General features: G+C 48.1%; 1 long non-coding RNA gene and 1 other non-coding gene across 2 annotated transcripts; both read left to right on the top strand.

Annotated features, from left to right (window-relative positions):
* The first annotated feature begins 6956 nt into the window (after window positions 1-6956).
* LOC144130191 (uncharacterized) lies at window positions 6957-14649 on the top strand. Its single transcript, XR_013313997.1, has 3 exons — window positions 6957-7084; window positions 11968-12007; window positions 14589-14649. It is a non-coding gene; the product is annotated as an uncharacterized LOC144130191 (long non-coding RNA).
* On the top strand, window positions 9547-9619 carry TRNAS-UGA (transfer RNA serine (anticodon UGA)). Its single transcript has one exon. It is a non-coding gene; the product is annotated as a tRNA-Ser (tRNA).
* Window positions 14650-16569: the final 1920 nt, after the last annotated feature.

The raw sequence follows: 16569 nt of genomic DNA, 5'->3' as shown, positions 1-16569 counted from the left end.
GGGGGCGGGGGGGGGGGGGGAATGCGCACACCTGCTTTTTCGCGACACTGCGAGGCATCACTAGCAACAAGAATGAGAGGAATGGGAGCTGAGGTTATCCTGAATCAAACCGTGAAAGAGAAGAAAGGGCCCTTGCTTTGCATTCTTGGAGAAGATATCATCAAATACTTCTGGAAATGAGAAGACTTATACATTGCGAGGACATCCGTAAAATGAATGTTCAAGGGATCCAGGAGAGACTGCACGAAGAGAATTGACATAGATTGACAAAGCAATATTATACTCGAAATGTGAAGAGGTGAGTCCCACAGTTTAAGAAAAAATGTGAGCTGTTAATAGAGGACACCTAACTGACAGAGATGGCATTCGCGACTCAAGGTGCAGAACAGCATTAGCGACATAGTTTTGAATCCACGGACACAGGCACAACGCCTCACGCTCCAAGAGCACAAGTAAGCGAAATTTATATAGATGAGTTCCAAAGAATAAATCACAGCAAAACTCTAAAATTGGGTGGGCATATATTATGACAATCAACAGTACTGGGCGCCTCCGCATGCCTAACCTAGCGTCGCAAAGCCTATAGAGCATGCCAACGGCCACAACCCCTTTTGCAGAAACTTGCTCAATGTGGGCCCCCCAGAGTAGAGTAGTGTGCTATATTACTCCGGGATAGTTGACTTGAACTTGAAGAATTGTATAATTTGTATAGAACACGCAGATATTTATATACAGGGTGAGTAGCCAGCAAAACTAACAATGCGATTTCTTCACACTGAGGGACAGATAAGTGCCTCACAACCATCTGTCAAGAACATTGCCGTAATTCAGCAAAGTATATTTAAGAGAGTGTATATCACTCGCGGAAGCAAAAAATGCAATGTCGCACGCTTTCTGCATGCAAAGGCACGCTTTCTGGTGCGGGAGGGCGCGGGTTGGTGGCCGTTGCTTGTAAACCTATCATTTTTCGAGCCAGACCGGGAGTCAATCTGTCGATGCGATCGCCAAGCGAGTCGACCAAGTTAATCAAAAGGGCAGCGAAGCCTATGCTCTATACTGCAGTCAGTCACCAACAAATCAGCCATAACTACCAGTAAAACTTATATTGGTCGCTTCCTGGCTGCTACCTGATGTGCAACACTCAGGTGCGTCGGTCTGTTTAGCCACTCCACCTCGGTGAAGTTCTTTGCCCTCGCCTGCCGTGCACGTGAGAGGGTCCAGCGGTCTGTTGGGCCGTGCCTACTGGCACCTTGGAGAAAAGGTGGGACTTGGGGATTAGAAGATTTGACTCCGCTTATGGCACGCTCTCTCTCATTTCCCAAAACACACGATTAAATAAGTATCCAGAACAAAGCACTCGAATCATAAACATGTTTACCCCTGGGACGGAGCGCGAAGTCCCCCTCCAGTGCATCCCCTCGCTCCTGGAGCGGGCTACCAATCACTGTCGCGGTCACTCTCGACGCTCAGCAAAATGCCGCAAAGTTGCCGAGGCACGTGGTCGGCCGGCGAGCTGCGCAAGAGTTTAGGGTCCCTGGGATTCGGGGTCATCGCGACGCAACACCTCTAACCTCCGCCGCTCATCCGACGCGTTGCCGTCAGCGTGCGATGCTTCACAGTGGCGCCCGCTACCGCCGAGTTGCGAGCTGCTCCAGCTGCCGGAGACCATTGTGGACCGTCATGCTGGTGACGGTGGAGCCCGCTGCCGCTGGGTTGAAGGCTGGCCTGGCAGCATGCAACCGTAGCGGATTACCTCCCCCGACTAAACACATAATAGGCGAGGGGGGGGGGGCACAGGATGATTCAGGCTCTGGCTCCCACGGGATCGTTCAAGGCTGCGTTGACAGGAGACAGTGCGTTCACGAGCGCGACACTCTGATGTTGTTCACTGGTCGTCGCTGTTGTGCTTTTGGTGTCGTTTACACCTGCATTTTCCTACTCATCATGGTATCGTGGACCCGGAGTACGAGTCGCGGCATTCTTATTTCAAGCTTTCAAGCTCCAGGACCTCCCAGGACCCGGACGTGAAGGCTCTGCGAGAGGAGGTAAAGCAGCTCAGGGCAGCCCTCTCTACCGCCACCTCTGCTGTATCTCCCCATCCACCACCCCCTTCCCCTTCACCCACCCAACCCGCCCAACCTCCCCCTAAAAAAAGAAGGCCGGATGAGAGCCCAGTCGAACCAATAGACCTAGACGCCAAATTTCAGGCCTTCGCCCAAAACTTGGAAGCCAGACTCACAGAGCGCATTACTGCGCAGCTCACTGCACAGTGCCAGCTTATGATTGAATCTACCATTACCCGTCTGATGGATAGTGTCATATGTAGCATCATGACCAAGGTAGAGGAGCGCTTAACTCGCTTCACTCCTGGACTCTGAACGGACTATCCTCCCACAGTCCCACTCTCCACACACCTCCTTCCCTTCACTACCCAACAACATGGCTCCTCCGACGGGCCCTAATTCTTTACAGATTATTCAGTGGAATTGCAGGGGCTTTTGGCGAAAGCGCGATCCTCTGCAGCAAATTATCGCAAGTTCGTCATCCCCACCAGACATTATCGCCATTCAGGACGCCAATGTTTACAGGCAGCTGCCAGGATACGCTTTTATCCCCTCAGACTCCACTGATCTTCCTCGGGTGGTCACATATGTCAGTAAATCCTTGCATTACGTGGAGCACGTAATTACCTCCCCTATCGCTAACAGCCTTATTGAAGTCTTAACGCCCACCCCTGCAAAATCAAGCCTGTTCTTTCTTAATTGCTACCTTCTCCCACGTCAGCCAATTAACTTACTCCCCTCACTTCTCAAATCCGCAACCCAGTTGGCCGGATCAAACCCCCTACTTATTGCCGGAGATTTTAATTGCGCACACGTGGACTGGGGCTATCGGCGCACCAACCACAGAGGCACAGTTTTATACAATGAGACGCTGGCGCTCCACCTGACCATCTTTAATGATTTCAGCTTACCTACGCGGATTCGTAACAGTTTTACTGCCGATACTAGCCCAGACCTCACGCTTGGTAGAAACTTGGACCACGTGCAGTGGGAAAGGATGCTTTCTACACTAGGCAGCGATCATCACCTAATTATAATAACGCTAAACTATCGCCGATCTCAGCGCAAATTTACCGTTAAGCACACTAATTGGGACGCGCTCCGAAAATTTAGACAAGCGCAGCCAACACAGGCCCCCTTCGACCTAGACACCTGGATTATTCAGTTGCAAAAAGACATTCGCCAACACACTCAAACGCTCGACTCTACGCCAGACACCCCTGTTATTGGCATCAATCTCGCCCGCCTCCTCCAAGCACAGGACAACATAACGCAAAGGTGGAAGACTCAGAAGCACAATAGGAGATTCAATAGATAGATTCAATCCCAAATAGAACAATGTAGTGCCACTCTTTTCAAAGCTAACTGAGCTCAGGTTTGTGACGGTCTCCGCGGCAATCTCTCCACAACCCGCGCTTGGCATCTGTTACGGCAAATGCTGGACCCCACGCAATACAAATCTCAGACGCGCCTTAGCATTCGCCGCCTCGCTCACAACCATCGACAGGACACCGACGCCTTCCTCGCCCAGGTGAAATGCACCTATACAACCCCCGGTCTCCCTTGCAAGTATCCTGATTATGAAGGCCCACCCCAGCCCGAGCTTGACGCCCTTATTACAGAATCAGAATTTCGCGCCGCCTTACTGAAATTACGGAATACCGCTCCCGGAGATGTTCAAATTACCAATGCAGCTATCAGAAACCTTGACGATGCTTCCATCTCTGACTTAGTCAACTACTTTAACGAATGTTGGGAGGCAGGTACTCTCCCTGCCTCGTGGAAGCATGGAAAAATTATCTTTTATTCCAAAACCCCACAAGCCTATCACCCTAGAAAACATCCGCCCCATTTCTCTTACATCCTGTCTAGGCAAGGTCTTCGAGCACATAATTCTTGATCGGCTAACAACGTACATGGAAGAGAACCACCTTCTCCCTCACAGTATGCTCGGCTTTCGTGCGCATCTATCTGCGCAGGACGCCCTACTTCAAATTACGCATGACGTGCTTGATGATACCATCCCCCACCACACTAAAGCTATACTGGCAGTTGACCTCACCAAGGCATTTGACAGAATTCGACACGATGCCATCTTACGGGAACTGCAGGCTATACAGGTAGGCCCTAAAACCTACAACTACGCTCGCGCGTTTCTCTCGGGCCGCACTGCCTCCCTGCACATAGACCAGGTTACCACATCCCTTTATACACTCGGAGAGCTCGGAACCCCTCAAGGGGCGGTCCTTTCTCCCCTTTTCTTTAACGTTGCTCTCATCCCCCTAGCTCACAAACTGGCTCTAATCCCACACCTAAACCATACCCTGTACGCTGATGATATTACCACATGGACCACTCATGGCTCTGACGGGGAAATTGAGCAAACTCTTCACTTAGCAGCAGACACCATCTCCTCTCACGCGTCATCCATCGGGCTCGAATGTTCCCCATCTAAGTCCGCGCTCTTCCTAATTAGGCCAAAATATGGCGCTAACTCACCCATCCAAATCAATTTAAAAGGATCCCCTATCCCCATCACACCCGCCCTCCGCATTCCTGGCCTCCACTTGCAGGATTCTGGACGAAATGAACACACCATTAAAAGACTCAAGGCCTCCACGCAATCCATGTTGCACCTTGTACGTCTAGTGTCCTCCCTTAACAAGGGTTTAGACGAAGCGGACAACATGAAAGTAGTGCACGCATTTACGCTTAGCCGCATCCTATACGCAACCCCATATTTCAAATTGAACCGCACGGAAACCGAACGCGTGAATGCAATGATCCGCCTTGCGACTAAGGCAGCCCTAAACCCACCTCGTAGCACTAGCACAGCCAAACTCCTTTCACTAGGCATGCATAACACCATTCAGGAACTAGTTGACGCGCACCTTCAGACACAGTACCTTAGACTTGCCATGGGCGCCACTGGCCGCCATATACTCTTCTCCCTTCGCATCAACATACCCGCTAACCAGTCAACCCTTATAGCCATCCCTCGACACATCCATACACCGCTCGTTGTGAAACCCTTTCCTCGAAACGTCCATCCCCAATATCACATCTCTCGCCGCGTAGCTCACGCTAATGCCCTCCATAAGTATTATGGGCAAGCCCACGATGCCGTTTGGGTAGACGCCGCATGTGCAGCGCATGAAGTGGTAGCAGTTGCCTACAATCCAACCCTACCTCACCCCCTAACTCACCGTCTTCCCTCGGGCTCTATGCCTGAGGAGGCAGAGGAGACCGCCATCGCCCTAGCCCTTGCACATTCGGACGCCCAATACATCTTCAGCGACTCCAAAACGGCTCTGCCAAAGGCAGGATTCACGCCCCTGCCTGGTAATTGTTGAACACCCCTACCCAAAATTTACCGCGCAGGGTAGAGCTTCAGTGGGTGCCGGCTCACTCTGGGATCCCTGGAAACGAGGCTGCCGATAAACTGGCCCGAGGTTTGATTTTCCGGGCTCAGGACAGTCTCGATCCAGGATTCTCAAGGGAGCGGGCGCACACCTTTGCGGAGTTCACGCAAATACCCCGTTTGAACCGTCGTACTTACCCTCCTCCTCTCTTACGCACTCCCAACAGATCCTCTTCAGACGCCTCCAGACCCGCTCGCTGTCATCCCCTGAGCGTTTATCCCACTAATGTGGCACATCCCCTGCATGCTCCCTATGCGGTGACCCCCACGCCACACTCTCCCACATCCTTTTCGGCTGCCCTGCTGACCCTCCCCCGCGGCGACAGCACGCCATCTCGAGCTGGGAGGACTGGGAGGTCCTGCTTTTGTCTGCAGGCCCGACATCGCAGCTTGCTGCGGTGACTCGGGCTGCCGACTTCATGTCCCGGCATGACCTACTTGATGCAGTGCGGGACCGCGCAGTGACCCAGGGACCCAGCTGGGTCTAAAACTCACTTCATCAATAAAGTTTTTCTGTCTGTCTGTCTGTCAAGCTCCAATGGCCAAATGCTCACGGGAAGCTCAAAGTCAGGCAAACCACACCGAAGTCCATGGCGTCACCAACGGACATCATACATTTCCTTCGCAGGGTACGTAGTTAATTGAGACTCAAGGCATAAAACTTAGCGGACGCCTAAAAAATGCTCAGCCTGATTTGCGATAGCACAAGTTGTGGCTCCGAGTTGTGCATAGCACTAGTTAGTGTTTACTGAGCTTTAGCGTTAATAAAGGGTCGTCGGTTTTTCGTTCACCTGTCGACCCAGAGCCTCGTCACCTTTCCCTTCTGAGGCCCTTCGTCCCGCTACACACGCCACCATCGCTGACGCGTTCTTTCGGTGACGTCACTTGCGGTCGCCACGTCCGGTTGGTTGGCGTCACACTCGCTCAGTCGTTTTGATGGGTCATGGCCATTACTACGCTTGACACCGTGCTATGTCTGGTACTGTTACATGATCCATTCCGAGACACAAACCATGCACTTACATTTGGTACCTAAGTGCGACACCGGACGCCACCAAACGAGCCGATGAGCTAACGCTCATCGCTCATAATGATGATGATGATAAAAGCTGTCATATGTGGGCCGTATATAATGCGCAACAAGGAACACAACCCTAACTGGGCGTATTACGGCGTCCACGAGCAGCGCCTCCTCGAATTCAAGCAGGCACTCACACCACGAGTAGCGCCTTCTCCTACAATTCCTTCAGGAAACTGAGCCGGACTTGAAATGGCTACACTGGCGATCTGACTCTAGTGGATGCTTTTGTGTTTTGATAGATCACACGAATACACAAACATTTCACTTTAATTGTTCTATAATGTGCCACTACGGTGGAGCAATTGCGCACAGATATACCGCTAGGCTAGCTGCATCCGTAGCCAACATCATCAGCCTCTTAGCGCAGACCAATAAAGAGAACGAAGAAGTAAGGAGCCCCCCGCCCGAGTGTCGTCGAATGAAGATTAAGCTCATTTTGGCGAACCTTCGTAGGCGATTCCACTGGAGTTCCGTCCCAGCCGAACATGCTCACTCAACGAGGGAGAAAACGCGCGTCGCGTAAGTGCACGCTTGCCGAGCGACGCTTACAAACAGTACTTTTTGAACTGCACATGGCTGATCCAGGACTGCTGCCTTGTTTCGGCCATGCGCATGCAATGATATTGGTGTTGTTCGCTAGCATGGCTTCATTAGTGAAAGGGAGGGATAGAAAGGCGCTGCGAACTGTTTCCGCTAGTCAAAACAAACGAAGTCGCGCTTACCAATCGCTATACGAAATAGCCAGCGTCTCCTCACGGTTCTGCGTCACGAAATTTTAAAACCATGGGGTGGTCTGAACTTCGCTCTTTTTGTTGGCACATCAAAATTAAAACAACAGTTGAGGTGCGTGTCCATATAATAGACGTCCTAGGGCCCTGCCCTCTTCGCGTTCATTTTTTGATGCCAGAGTGCCACAGGCTTCTCTGTTCTCGTTGTTTCTAAACGTGCTCCATCAGTTTCGTGTTTTAAATATCCTTCGTTACGTTTTTCAGATTAAAAAAAAATTTCTGTTCGATGTGTCCAGAACCGCTACTTATATAGGAGTATGACTAATACGTACGTACTCTGTTCGCGTGGAGCACAAGTAGCAATGTTGCTCACGGGTGCTGTATGCTCGACGCGGGAATTGTTTTCTTGCTTCTAATCTAGCCGTGTGCAATTTTCACTCAACGCACCGCTACAGCTGTATCCTTCAAGTTTTATTGGTGTCACTCTTCGCTATTCCTGAAACATGGTCCCATATTTGCGTCAGCAAGATCAAAAATCAGTGCTCATTTATTCGGTAGCTGTCTGCTTTGAATGGCGACAATGAATGGCTGCTGACTGCGTCGTATGAAAAGGCTCCTATTATAGCCTGGCTCCGCCCACATCTTATCCTGCCCGCCTTGAGCAATAAAATGGCCGCCAGCCAGTTTTTCAATGCAAGTAAGCACGGAGCTGCTTTTTCAGCTGAAGCCACGAACTTTGAAAAGGGACAGTAGTCCGTGACTAAAGGGAAGAGCATGCCCAGTCTCGAATTTCGTAAACGAACTACTTCCTGTCTTGGCTCATGCGAAGTTCTGCGGCGAAGAACTAAGCTCAGCCACTGCACCCTCAAAGTCGATGTCGTATACGTGCGCGACCCACAAAACGTGATCTCCTTGTAGAAACCCAGCCTCAAATGCAGTCCCTCGGGATCAACGCGCGTCGCACAGAATTGCAGGGTCGTTCAGCAAACTCTACGCAGGCTGTTCGAGACAGCCAAATGACAACCTCTAATACATAACTAAGGCACCGCACTGTGCGCTTTGCAGTCGCACCTATCTTGAGGGCGAAACAGGAAACCGACGACGTGTTCCTTATTTTGTTTCCTATTCCCTTCCCTATTCTCTATTCTTTCGGAGCTTTTGTCGCCCAGACCTACATGTGGTTGGGGGGAGGGGGGGGGGGGGCAGAAAGAGAGCACAACTATTGGGCGGCTCCCGACAGAGTTGCCTTCTAAGTACTGCTATGCCATCCACCGCGTTCTCATCATGCGCACCATTATTCTCCGTCTCTTCTCTGTTTCGCCCCAACCCCGATCGTTTCCTCTGCAAATCGCCTGAAGACATTTTTCAATGATTCGGCCTTTTGCATTATTTCCGCCGAACTACTAACCGAAGCCACCGGGAGTTGAGGAGCTCCGTCAAGCCGCCCATTACGGTTTTTCCCCTCCTCTTCAGCCAGTGACATGATTACAAAAAAAAAAAATAGAAACTGAAACCTAGAACCTTGACTAGGAGTTCGCTGATCAGACTGGCCTCTGTGCTTTGGTGACAATATGCTTTCTGCCTATATTACCCTGCTGTGCAGCTTCCCTCCTCGGCTTGAACAGTTCATACGCACCGATATGCTTTTATTTAGGCCAATCTAACGACTCAGCTCTAGATACTCAGTCAGGAACGCATGAAAGCATAGTCAGAATATCGCCCTCATGTCAGCTTCACGGCAACACGGTTGTGCGTGAAAAATAATATTACCAGCTGTAGCTTAGTTGGTAGACCACTGGACGCGATATTCGGAGGTCGTGGGTTCGGATATCACCGGCGGCATGGTTGCTTTTTTTGATGCTTTATAAGTAATTTTCTTTAAGCGAGAGATTAATCTAAGTATTATTATCCCATTCCACATAAAAAAATTAAACATTCCCCTATGCACTTTGGTTTCGGTGATCGTTGGCTCCCTTTATAAGTTTGTCAAAACGAGCCCCTCATTTTTATACCTTGTCTGCTAATAGCTTAACGAGCGTCTCGGTTCTGGCAGTCTTCATGCCATAGGTCGCATAAGAGGGCTCTCGCACAGTTTCCGCCCTCGCCGTTAGATGACGTTCCACGTCACACCCGCGGTAATAGACGACGAGCTACGCCCGCCGCTATTGGCGAGGGCTGCGCTGGTGAGCACTGTCGGGGTTCGCTTAAACGCAATAAAAATAAATACCCATGAGAGCAGCAGATTGGACAGCCGTCGCTGTAGCTCAGTTGGTAGAGCACTGGACGTGATATCCGGAGGTCGTGGGTTCGGATCCCATCGGCGGCATGGTTGTTTCTTCTGCTGCTTCAAAAGTAATTTTCTTCGCTCGATAGATTAATCTAAGTATTATTATCCCATTGCACATTAAAAAAATGAAACATTCCCCTATGCACCTTGGTTTCGGTGACTGTTTGCTCCTCCACAACTCCTCCTGTTGGACCACAACTCTTCCACAAGTGGTATCCCACTGACTTGACAACACTGCGGAGAGGACCCAGCCACATCCAACTATGATGTATGGGCTTACGGAGACAACCACTGTATCTCTGTCATCCCCAGCGCAAGCATGGATAGGTGGGAGCGCACCGTGTCCGGCTGTGACTCCGACCACATCAAGTGGCTGGTCGACCGGGCCACGAGTGCAGACCAAACCAACAGCGTTTTGAAATTGGGAGCCGTCCTCTGAATATGTTCAATCTATATAAAAATGTGTAAATGAAAAATTTTCCTCCACCTCCTACTTGTTTTGTGTAGTAGTAGTAGTACGTGGTTTTTATTAAAATAATAATAAAAAGGAAGGAAAAGATTTTTGCTAGCCCCGGCATCTGCCATCGATACTGAAGCACCATAGCTGGGGCAGCGGAAGCAAAGGATAGCAGGAACAATGGAGAAATTAAATTAAAGAGGTAAGGAGGATAGGAAGAGAGGGTAGGGGGAGACGTAATATACACGAACTATTTACACAATAAGAAATGTGTCCTTGCTTTGTGCACGAACGTGTTTTCTCCGTTCTTGAAACTTCTCTTATGCCGAAATGTTAACTCAACTCTGCTTGGTCTGCATTTTCGATCATTTGTTATCCGTTGCTGCTTTCTTTGACACATTCCCCTCCTATGCAATGCCCAGTCCTGGTCCTCTAGGGTAAAAAAATAATTATCCAGCTTACTAATTAACATAATACCTCTTTTCTCACGTCTGCCAAGGCTGGTAGTAATGTCTCAAAAGCCATCTTTGTACCTCAGTAAGTCTATATTGAAACATTAGTGATTCCTAGCGAGGCAATTATTCTCGATGTTTTGACTCGGAAGTGTTTGCCTTCTTCAGTTCACCTGCGGAAGCCGGCCCAACAGAACCTACCTTCTGAATCCATACACATATATACATGGCGCTTAACCTAAGATGTTCTGCAATTTTGAAAATTGGTTTTTAGAGTTACAAGAGAGCTTTTCTGGTATAAAATTGTCAGCGGTGTAGCGCTTCAAAATACAACTAACATGTTCTAACCAGTATGCTGGATAAATAATATCGAGTAGCTAATTTTTTAACTGTTTTTGTTTTCTCCTTTTTTATTGAGCGGTGTGTAGCCTACCGTAAGTAATATCCATATCAATTTTTAGAATTTGGAAAACGCAATTATGCTCGGCGCTGCGGCTCAACATATTTTGCCTACATCGCACCTATATACTCTCGCTTTCTGCAAGAGGGTAACCCATCAGTACACGAACTCGTCCAAACAGCCAAAATTTGTTGGGCCACATCAATGAAAGTAACTGCGTTTTACAAATTCTAAACACTGATATAAACATTTCTTACGGTGGGCTACACGCTTCCCAATAAATAAGGAGGCTAACATTAATAGTTAGAAACCGAACTACTCAGTATCGCATGCCCAAAAATTTCAGACAAAAAAATTGGACATTGAAAAGTTGTAAGGTAATGGTATGGAAATATTGAAGGCAATGGTCCATTTTGCTGATATGTAGCAAAATCTCTCTTTTAAAGCGTTTCCATTGATCTCATCGAACAGTTTAGACTGCCATAGAAAACCAATGGGGAACGCGCTGGACGATAGCAAAAACGTGAATCGAAAAAGAAATACAAGACTGCCGTCTGGTGATCTGCATTTTTAATGATTGTTGCATGGAAATCTTACGTTGCATGAAAAAATTGCGTTCATAAACAGTTTCTCGCTCAAAAATGCTTTTGTCCAGAATTGTTGGGTAAGACCTAACGAGCCTAGTAGTTAGCACATCTTAGCTGTATTCTGATTTGGTACACTGCTGAGAATGCTATGTCGGAAAAAGCGCTCTTCTGACTCAAAAACCTGTTTTTGAAAATTGCAGAAAATCTTAGGTGAAACAGTCGCCATATAAGCCAAGAAGGCAGGCGCTTCTAGGTGAGACATTTTTTTTTGACGTTTCGGTCAGTGCACATCCTGAAACAAAACACTGTCACCAAAGCCCAACATCAAATACACTTTTAGTTGCAGCGTAGATGAAGCATCACGCGAAATGTGTCATACTTGACCTTGCTCGCAAGGATATCTCTTCGGAGGGCACTGCATAGTACGCTTCCATCTCTCTGCCTTTATAATATACTTATCCTATTTCTTTTCCTCTTTTTTTTCTGTGCAGGAGGAAGCGTGAATTATGGGAGCGGCATGTCCGGCAGCGAGTAAGATACACGTGTTGTTTTACATGGACAGCATCGCTAGGTCCTAGACCATTTCGCAGATGCAGCTGAATTCGTGAGAGCGCACTTAGTTTTCGTCCGCTGAATAGCGACGCGATTTCGAACTACTTCAAGTAAAAAGGAGTCAGCTCTAAAGCAACAAGCCCTAAATACAGTGCGGCACCTTAGGGCTAATGTCTTAGCAAACGCGATCAATAATTGAAGACATCCTTGAAACATTGACTGTACTTCATATGGCATATCTTAATTGCGACATGATAGTATGGCGTTTTCTCATACCACAATAGCTGTCACCACTGCACGGCGCGCCTGCTAAAAATTAGACACAGTCTAGATTTTGATTTATGAAAGCAAAACTTCTACGCTTTGTACAAAGCAGTCTACTATGGGTGGTCTGTATAACAGCTTGTTGCTTGTTCAACATAAGGAATTTTCAATTTCATTTCGGCGTTACCTATTAATCACTATAAATTAGACCAGCCATCAATAAAACACAGATATTTATATAACAGGTATTTTTATCTGGTGATCACAGTGCTTGCACAAAAGGCAGTGTTTAAAATGTGTGTAAGCTGATATGCACCGCCGGGCCAAATGCACCAGAACGCGCTCCCCCCTCCAGGTTCCGACTTGTGCCACTCTGCGTATTGGCACCACCTGATGAAGCACTTCTGGCATCCTTCGTCCATGACTTCTGGCGTCGCGATGGACCCACTGCGCCGGTCTCAACTCCTGAACTGTTTTGTCCGGTGGCGCCCCCACGCAGAGTTTCACGGGCCAGAACTTGGAGGGGGGCTCTTACTTTTGCCTCCAATGGTACAGAGTAGCGGTCAAAACAGGGCCTTTTGTCGATGATGGCTAGCTGATGGCGTCGGCTATAGAGCTATTTCGTGCTTAATTACGGCCCGCGTTAACTTCCACAAAGATTACACAACTTTCTGACAACTCCCTGGCGTTTGACCTCTCAACTTTGGGTCAACGTCTCGTGATAGCCACTCTTATCGACGAACGAAGTGCTTGCGCTGAGGCAGGATCACAAGCGCGCGGTTTGATGTTGCGGGCTGTACTTAACTTTTGCCAACGCTCGCTTACAACACAACAACCGCTCCTTCAATTGTTACAGTCGTTACTTACGGCGTGTGAAAAACCTTGGGAAGGTATGCTGTCTAAACAGCGCTTTTTTGCAGTCGATCTTCGTTCTTCTGTTGCGCAACTGGGGAAGTTTCATTAGAAAAACGGCACAAAAAGCGCAAGGGCGATGCAAATGCAACGAAGCGCAGCTATCTCTATCGAAAAATGTGTATAGGTTTGGTCTGCAAAATAGGATTACGGCACATTCGGTTTAGTTTTTTAGGATTAACATCTCAAAACGACTCAGACTGTGAGGAGCGCTGTAGTGGAATACTGCGGATAATTTCGACCTCCTGGGATTTTAACGTGCACTGTCATCTAACAGTACACGAAAGTCGCTGGTTCGAGCCGTCCGCGGCGGTCACATTTCGATGAAGGTCGAATGCTACAGGCCCGTGTACTGTGCGACATTAGTGGACGTTAAGAACCCCAGGAGGAGGAACTATCCGGAGCCCTCCACGACGGCGTTCCTCATAGCTTGGGTCGCTTTGGGACGTCAATCCTTTAAAACCAAACCAAAACTGTCATAATGTTATTTTTTGACCGATTCAACTCTCAGGATAGCAACTGTCTGGTCAACTCCTCTGCCGGTGACGGTGCCACGGAACATGTACAAAAACTTGAGAGAAACGTCCAAGATGTCCCAAAATAGAATGCCACAACATCTGTTCTCCTTTTGAACGCCTGCGCCTCCCTAGTCAATAAGCACAGTTACGACGTTAACTATCGTCTTCAACGTGCAAAACAAAACGAACGGTTTTCTGTCTGACTGATAACGTTAGGTTGTCTGCAATTCGGCAGAGCTGCGAGCCATCAGCCCTATGCCAGGCGGCCTAAGGTGCTTCGACGGAGAAGTGTTGTTCGCAATAACTAATCGTACAGACAGCAGACTGATTTTTTCTACTCGTTTTAGTTTATAGGTGATTTTCCGAACATGTCGATAGCAGCGGCGTTCTGAGGCCTCGCCAAGAATCTGTTTGCAAGAGCACTAAAAGTTTTAACAATAGAAGTCTGTAAACACGGCCGAAACCGAGTGACATTTTTCGGAGGCAAAAACACGATTCCTGAGTAATCTACGGCAGCAAGCGTGCTTTTCAAACGGCTAAAAACAGACCGGGGGCTCTGCTTTTCATTATTCAAGGTCGTGTTTGGCAGAGAATACGTCATCACGCGCGTGTACGTCGTCCAGTAGCCGAGTGATCTGGCAACGCACCGCACAGAACAAGAGGCTCCCAGATCAAATCATCGCTAACACTCACTTGTTATTCGTTTTCGGCACGAGCTGCAACCCTCAGTTCCCTGTCATGTGCCACGTGGCTGCAAAAGTAGTGAACAATAGTCCTGAATTCTTGGTGAGAGATTGGATGACGATGAGTGCACCTAGTAGCGGCACTCCTAACGCATTCCGTTTGTTTGTTGACGCGCGTTGCAGTGTGAACCGGCCAGCCCATTTGCTGTCGGACGAGTCCAGCGTATACTACAAGACGAGCAAGCGAGTCACCCTCTCGGGTTAGTCAATGGACTTGGCCCCCGGTCGCAACAGCCCATACATGAACCAATAGCACTGAAGCCAACATTTTATTGGAATGCAGTTATAGACAACTCCCCAAGTAGGAATGAGGGATCCATAACTTCCGTTTATTAATGCGTAAGCATTACTTGGTTCGTGCGTGGCGTCTACGGAAAGTGTGCACACGAAGTTCGTACAGGAAGTGTTAACATAAAGTATGAACATTTTCCCGAGCTTACCCGGGTCACTCTGTAGAAACTCGGTTAAGCTCGCGTAAGTTAGAAGGAGCGCCGCAAAAGCTGCAGCCAATGGGAGGCAGCTCGGGTAAGCTCGGGCAAGTTCGGAGTAGCGTCGTGTCATTTGCACGAGATGTTGCTCAAGAGGAGAAACATTGGTGGCTGCAACAGGTACCGAAACCTGCCAGTGCACTGGCCCATCGCTTAACCGCTGCTCTACTGCACTGGTAGTGGTATGACGACTCTCCGCATCTATGAAGGTTAAGTAGAGAATGACCAATTCTTCATATATGCGCATTAACCCAAGGAGCTCCGAATGGTGTGCGGTTTGGAGGCCAACGCGAACTAAGGTACACGAATCACAAACGCACCAATGGAAACAGCAGTGGTGCACAAGGCTTTCGCATTCATAGCACGCATGCATGCGTAAGTGCTCCAGGTAGTTTTCTATGTTCTTATTTCTATGGACGCAAGATCCTCTTGACGGATGTATATTCCGGCATTAGGTATAGGATTCCAGAGCGGTTATACATTGATATCTTGCTTATCTTTATTTTCAAAATAAACCAGGGTAAGTATTTGACTTCCTTTTCATATCGCTGTCCTTAGGTTTATACTGCGTACGCATAAAATTGAGCGCGCACACACAACATCCAGCGAGGTGGATGTGGAAATGTGTAAGTAAGAACCCGCAAATATTGTGCTGGGAAAACGATAAGCATGATTGTCTGCAGCAGCAAATGTAAATAGAAAGAAGGTTACCGGGATCAACGGTGTGCTCGAAGGAAGGTAAGAATAGCGTCTGTTGTTCATTGCCGGGATGCTTTGTAAACTTTTACCACTGACAACTAGACAACGTATTTCGTCTCATATAATAATCAGGAAGAATTGAAGCGGTAAAAACAGGAGAGGAGTAGGCTAGAAGAATAAGTATTGTTTACATTATGACTCACCTCTTAAAAAAGACAAATTGCACTATTCAGCACGGCTTCCGCGACCGAGAGCATAGCCAACAACTTCTTTCTTGTACTCGCACCTGTGACTCGCGTAGCGGCCCATAATTCTATTCAAAGAGAGCAGAATTCAATCTCATAAAACTAACCACATTCTGCGCGAAAGCCAAGTTTCTACAATTCTCAATATGGTAGTTCGAACAAAAAAACCCTCTGAGACCAGGTGCTGTTTCTGTTGGCATACTCGGATTCTTCGTGGAAATCTTTATTAGCTGTTCGTTTCCTTATAAGGGAGAGGTGTACTGCTCTTGACGATCGACATATGTTGTTGGTTTACGTTACTGCGTCGTTGTTTCTTTATCGAGAAAAGGTGCTACCATTCACTATAGCTATCAGCGAGCTGCGCGTCAAAACCAAGCGATACATCTATTATGCGAAAAAAAAGGAAATGTACTGTTTGCGATCCAAATTGTGAGGAGGGGAGGAGGGTGGGGGTCCATTGTGCGAGTTACTACGGTAGTTCGTTTACAATGTGGCGAACTTGTGATGGATGTTGCACAGCTGTCAGTGAAGTATAGGTCTGTGCATGTACGTTTTGAATACATCGCTCTGCAGAACGTACAACAGTAGATTTTCCGTTTTCGTTTTTATCCTTAATAAAAACATAAATGTTTTGATTGAATAAAAAGAGGAATGATATCTTGGCGCCACCGG

This window comes from Amblyomma americanum, chromosome 4, assembly GCF_052857255.1.
Source record: "Amblyomma americanum isolate KBUSLIRL-KWMA chromosome 4, ASM5285725v1, whole genome shotgun sequence".
Classification (NCBI taxonomy): Eukaryota; Metazoa; Arthropoda; class Arachnida; order Ixodida; family Ixodidae; genus Amblyomma; species Amblyomma americanum.
Note: the sequence above shows the minus strand (reverse complement) of the source record. Positions and strands in the feature narration are given on the sequence as shown.